Below are 6797 nucleotides of genomic sequence, written 5' to 3'. Positions count from 1 at the left end.
AATGAGTGACCAGAAACACATTCTGTCTCCCAGGATACAAGCCTATTGAGGTTGCTGGAAAATGAGCACAATTTGGATCAGCTCATTAACTGCAATGGTTTTCAGAGTATCACACAGAGCATGTAACCCTATGTGGTCAAAGACATTGCCCATTAGCCAGCATCTGGACAATCACCTTTCCATGTGGTTTCTCTGAAAGATTTCACACTCTCTATAACTGAAGCAAGGAAAATAGAACACCTTTAATGAGCAATTACAATTAACACACTGACTCACTGAAAAGTCAAAATTGTGGTATGTTAGGTATTAGTGTATATATTTGTAATCATGTTTGATTTTGATTGTCTTACAGCTAGCAGTTTTTCCAAGAAGATTTTTTGAGTATTTTCGGAAAGAAACGATAGTTCTGATTCAATATAGATTCAAAGAAGACTAGAGAGATGTATGTGGCCCTGCCCATGACATTCTAGGTGGCCTCAGGCAAGCCATTTTACAGGTAATGAGGGGCTGGGCTAAATCAGCGCTTCCCCATGATGGCTGAAAAATTAAAAATCCCCTTGGGAGCTTTTAAAAGTACCAATTTTCAGGTACTGCCCCAGATCGATTAAATCAGACATTGTGGGGTGGGAGCCAGCAGTTGTATTATTTAATAGCTTCTCCAAATGATTTTACTGTGCAGCCAGGATTGAGACCATTAGACTGGATGATCTATACATGTTTTACCAGCTTTCACAGTCTATGAATTATTTCAGTGTGTTTTCCCTGGAAGGAAGTTTCTATTATACTGCAGTCTTTTTATTCAAATTTTTGGTGGCATTTCCCTTATTTTTCAATGTAAACATTATTTAGATAATTTGAAGAAATAAACATCACAATTTTGTATTTGAGGTTTCTAACAACATAGAGCTGGAGAGGAGGGCAGTTTTGGTGTTAGCTGGGCTGTGAGTCTATATGCAAGTGAGGGGTGGTCTCCACTGCCTGTCAGTTACTTGACCAGTGTGTCTGTGACCCAAGGGCCTGGCTGACTCCCTCAAGGGTAGTCCTGCCTCAGCACTAAGGTTAGGACCCAGAATCATCTGAGCACTGCTGAATAGAAGTCCTTTAACTTGACATGTAAGAATCATTGCACAGAACTCCAAGTGTGAAGGATGCTAGGTGGTGTTCATGTGCAGCTGGATTGAGAAACATTGACCACACTGATACAATCTAATTCCTTATAAAATGTAAAATATAATTGGCACCTTGTAATTTAATTACCATATGCATAGCATAAGACTAGCTGTGTAGTTTAGGCTAAATATGTTCTCTGTGCCAGAATTTTGATCTGTAACATGGAGCTAATAATAGTACCTTTTAATTGGATTATAATGAAGCTTGGTTGAGATGATTGAGGAAATGAGCTTAATTTAGTGCCTGGAACATGGTAATCACTCAAAAATGTTACCTATTATTACTAAAACTATGGCTATCACTATTGTTATATTATTATTTTTTCCTGCTTTTACCTTTATATTGATATTTAAAAAATTATGGATGTGGGTGTGGGGGAAGGGGCAAGCCTTCTTTTCTATGATTAACAGCAGGAGCTGATGGGAACCAAAAGTTCCAGGGAATTAAAAAAATATATATATATATACACACATACACACACACACACACACACACACACACACATTTATATATATCGCACTATGCACGTGAGTCCCAGAGAAGCAGGAAGCAGCAGCAAGAAGCAACTAGCACACAGCAACACCCGGGCATGTGCACCACACACTCAAGCAAAGCCATTCCTCCGGCTAGGGCAGCAGCAATCCTCACCTTCCCATCAGCTCACAATAGAGAAAAAAGAAACCTCCTTTTTTTTTTTTTTTTTTTTTTTGAGACTGAGTTTCGCTCTTGTTGCCCAGGCTGGAGTGCAATGGCATGATCTTGGCTCACTGCAACCTCTGCCTCCCAGGTTCAAGCGACTCTCGTCCCTCAGCCTCCCGGGTAGCTGGGATTACAGGTACCCACCACCATGCCTGGCTAATTTTTGTTATTTTTAGTAGAGACAGGGTTTCACCACGGTGGCCAGGCTGGTCTCGAACTCCTGACCTCAGGTGATGCACCTGCCGTGGCCTCCCAAAGTGCTGGGATTACAGTCATGAGGCACCGTGACCGGCCATTTTTTTTTTTTTTTTTTTTGAGATGGGGTCTGGCTCTGTTGCCCACGCTGGAGTGCAGTGGTGTGATCTTGGTTCACTGCAACCTCTGCCTCCTGGGTTCAAGTGAGTCTCCTGCCTAAGCCTCCTGAGTAGCTGGGACTATAGGCGCCCGCCACCACACTGGGCTAATTTTTGTATTTTTAGTAGAGACGAATTTTTGCCATGTTGCCCAGGCTGGTCTCGAACTTCTGACCTCAAGTGATCCACCCACCTTGGCCTCCCAAAGTGCTGGGATTACAGGTGTGAGCCACCCTGCCAGGCCGAAACTTCTTCTTCTTTTTTTTTTTTTTAAAAAGGCCACCCAGTAATTTCTGCCCTCGTGACCAGGAAAAAGAAAAGAAAGAAAAAAAACCCAAGCTGGTACTGCCTTGAAGGGCGGAAGTGGCCATTTTCTCCTCTCTGCCAGAGCAGGACATGTTGTTTATTTATTTATTTACTTATTATCTCTTTCCACACGCTCTGAAGGACACCGTGTTAAAAGGACAGTGTTAAATGTTATTTTTAACACTGAGGCTGGAAGGCCACATCACTGTCCCTCACAAATACTTCAAACAGTTGTCTTCAAGATCCTATGGTTCTTTGCCTGACTTCTTTTTTTTTTTTTTTTTTTGATACCGCGAAGAACAGTTGAGATGAAAGGGATCCATCCATTGCTTCCTTTAAGATGGCCTCTAGGCAGTGGGTTTTCTGTAAGTCTGGCACAAATTCTGGAGCCAATCTCTGGCAAGGCAGAGTGCTAGGCGAGGTCTAGGGACCCAGGGTCTGCGCTTAAAGCCTCCCGCTCACTGGAAATTATTGACCTCCAGAGATACATAAATATTTTTTTAATTTAAAGGGGAGGTGCACAGCACACCTTCCTCCACTGGGAGAAAGGGGGCCCAATTCCCACTCCCCCAAACACACACAAGTACACACTGACTAAGGCACAGCTAGGGCGGGGGCGGGCAGAAGGCCCCTTGAGAGGACGTGGCGCCACAGCTGCAATGGGTGTGGAGGTGTGGAGCTCATCACCGCTGTAGGTGGGTGGGGGCAGGAGAAGAAAAGCCTCAGGGCTCCCCAGGAAATAGGAGAAGATGGTCGGGAAATAGGCAGATAAGAAAACCAACAGGAAACCTAGAAAAGAGATGAGAGGAAAGAAACAAAAGAGAGAGTGGAAAAAGGGAAACAGCTTAGGGGTGAAAACAGGTTGTGGGCAACAGAACAAAACAGGAAGGAAACAGCAGAGGAAAGGGAAGAACATACATCAGAGAACTGGGAAAGAGTGCGATGAATTGGGAAGGAAAGAAAAGGGGAGGAGGGGAGATAGGGAAGAGGAAAACACAGGAAATGAATACTCAATAAAGAAAACTCGGGGGGGGGGGCAGGATGAAGAGGTTGGAGAGGCAAACGGGGCCCTTTGGGAGTCTTAGACCTTGACAAAAACCAGGTGGGCAGAGTACACCAGGTCGCCCACATAGGCCAGCAAGTTGACGGCCGTCACGTTGGTCACAGCCAGTTGGCGGTCCCAGATACACACAAGGTAGGGGTTTCTGTCGCTGCAGCTCACATCTCTCGTCTGCCAGGGCTGGACACCATACTTCTCGTTGAACTGGTAGAGGGGCCAGAGGACAAGGGCAGTGGCATAGAGGAGGACGGACAGCAAGGCCAGCCCCAACAGGAAACTGGGGAAGCGGATGGGCAGCATGTTGGTGCAGTGCCCCAGGCTCAGCAGGATAGTGAGGGCCGTCAGGACGAAGCAGAGGGCGTACACCGCCACGCACCACTCCAGGGCCGGCCGGTTGTGGTACACGTAGGGGCTATTGATGAACACGAAGATGAGGCAGGCCACGAAGGTCTCCAGCACCTTCAGCAGCCCCAGCTCGGAGGCCATGTAGTCAGTGATCTCGCCGGGCCGGGCCCGGGTCCAGGTTACTTAGGTGGCGTAAGCCACACAGGCGATGCCAGAGAAGACGATGGCGGCGATGGCGTGGTCGCGGGAACGGCCGTGGGACAGGAACTGCAAGTAGGTGGTGGGGTAGATGATGGAGGCCGAGAGGCACAAGAGGGCCGCATAGCAGGCGAAGGTGATGGGGAAGTTGCGCCAAAACAAGGGGAAACGGGCCTGGGAGCCGCCCAGCTCCACGAGGAGGATGACCAGGGTCATGGCAAAGCAGAAACACTAGGTGAACATGGACCAGTTACCCATAGGCCCCTTCCAGGCGCCCGCGCTGGCCACCAGTGAGAAGGCCACGCAGGTGGACACCAGCTGCAGCAGGCGGAGGAGGCCCAGGGGCTGGATCAGGGCCCTAGAGGACCCTACGACGGTGGGGGACCTCATGGTGGTCGTGACGGTTGGGTGGGTAACAGTCACCGGCATGGCAGCAGTCCTGGCTGAGGAACTCACGGAGAAAAGGTCTGGCTGGGGAAACGGATTAAGTCACACGCCTGGAAAAGGCTGGGAACAGCGAGAGACAATGTCAGTGTCCACTGGGTCTGGGCTTCTCCCTCCCAGGACCCGCCACCCCGCGGAACAGGAACATAGCACCGAGCACGGAAGAGGCCTGGCCTTGACCCGGAGAAGTCCCGCCCCTCTCCTTCCACCGGTTCCACTACCTGTGTGGGCTGCGGCCGAGGAAATCCAGCGGAAGTGCACACCCCGGGCAGGCGTGGGCACGTGTGTGATGGTAACCCCGCTCTGGCAGGGGCCAGGGGGCAGGCGGTGGTGGTGGCAGGGCCTGGGGCAGCACTGAGGGGCCAGCGGCCCAGCAAGGCCCGACTCTCTCTCCTTATAAAAGCTTCAAGTCAGCCTAACCATTTTTAATTTTTTAATTTTTTTGAGATAGGGTCTCACTCTGTTGCCCAGGCTGGAGTGCAATGGCACGATCAGGGCTTACTGCAGCTTTGACCTCCCAGGCTTAGGTGATCCTCCCACTTCAGCCTCCCAGGTAGCTGGGACTACTGGCACCAGGCACCACCTACCTGGCTAATTTTTTGTGTTTTTAGTAGAAGCGGGGTTTTGCCATGTTGTCCAGGCTGGTCTTGAACTCCTGGGCTCAAGTGATCCACCTGCCTCAGCTTTCCGAAGTGCTGGGGTCAGAGGCGTTGGAACCAGAGCAACTTCATCTTGAATAGGAGCTGGGTAAAATAAGGCTGAAACCTACTGGGCTGCATTCCAAGAGGTTAGGCATTCTGAGTCATAGGATGAGACAGGAGGTCAGCACAAGATATAGGTCATAAAGACCTTGCTGATAAAACAGATTGCAGTAAAGAAGCCGGCTGAACCCCACCAAAACCAAGATGGTGATGAGAGTGTCTTGGTCATCCTCACTGCCAAACTCCCACCGGCACCATGACAGTTTACAAATGCCATGGAAACCTCAGTAAGTTACCCTGTATGGTCTAAAAAGGGGAGACATGAAGAATCCACCCCTTGTTTCTCATATAATCAGGAAATAACCATAAAAATGGGCAACCAGCAGCCCTCTGGGCTGCTCTATGGAGTAGCCATTCTTTTATTCCTTTACTTTCCTAATCAACTTGCTTTCTTTGGAGTAGCCATTCTTTTACTCCTTTAATTTCCTAATCAACTTGCTTTCACTTTACTGTATGGACTGTCCTTGAATTATTTCTTGATCAAGATCTAAGAACTCTCTCTTGAGGTCCAGATCGGCACCCCTTTCTGGTAACAATGGGATTACAGGCAAGAATCACCATGCCTGGCTGTTGTTATTATTATTGATCTATGGCCAAGACTTGCTCCAGGAAAATCTGCAGTCATACATTCATTCTGTTGCTTGTCATTCTTTGAGGTCCACACCCAAAGCCTAGTCTCTAGGGGCCACAGGCTGTGGGGAAGTGGGGGGCTTAGAAGCCATGCACTCACCTTCACCCTTTCTTTGCATCTGCTTTGTGCAGCTCTACTCTCTCAGGCCATCTGCCCTTGGATGAATAAGTGCCCTGGCTCTCTTATAGACCCCAGTTTCAAAGTTCTTCATATTCATGTATTTGTTCATTCATTCATAAATTCATTCATTTATGTACTTCCTCATTCAAAGCGATACTTAGGAATTAAATATACTGAAAAGTTTCCTGAGGCAGAAATAATTGTATTCAAGCATATAAACACAACCACAGTTTCATTCTCTGCTGTTTTGAGAGTGAAAGCGTGTTTTTAAAAGAAGGAAAGACCTCAGAGAAAACTGCATGTTGATTCTGAGAGGCTGTGGAAGCAGTAAAGAAGCCAGCTAAAACCCACCAAAACCAAGATGGTGATGAGAGTGTCCTGGTCGTCCTCACTGCTACACTCCCACCCGTGCCATGACAGTTTACAAATGCTATGGAAACCCTCACAGTCCAAACCATGTGTGGGAGCAATTGCCTCATTGGGGTACTAGGAGATACCAGCAGCACCCGGACTCCAGAGCCAAGTCTCTGCCCAGCACATAGCAGACACTTGCTCATGCTACTTCTCTTCACTGTATGTTTACATTAAATGAGCATCTGTGTTCATCACATTTTTGGGCAGGTAGCCGTGCTCAGTATACATTATTTGTTTGAAGGTGTGACCAGCTTACATGGGGTGAGAATTTCAGTTGAGTCACTGGGTTTGAAGTC

The 6797-nt window shown here is 47.9% G+C and overlaps 1 pseudogene; it reads right to left on the bottom strand.

Annotated features, from left to right (window-relative positions):
• Positions 1 to 2619: 2619 nt before the first annotated feature.
• Positions 2620 to 5425, bottom strand: LOC100972059 (myeloid-associated differentiation marker-like; annotated as a pseudogene).
• Positions 5426 to 6797: the final 1372 nt, after the last annotated feature.

Source organism: Pan paniscus, chromosome 12 (assembly GCF_029289425.2).
Source record: "Pan paniscus chromosome 12, NHGRI_mPanPan1-v2.0_pri, whole genome shotgun sequence".
NCBI lineage: Eukaryota > Metazoa > Chordata > Mammalia > Primates > Hominidae > Pan > Pan paniscus.
Note: the sequence above shows the minus strand (reverse complement) of the source record. Positions and strands in the feature narration are given on the sequence as shown.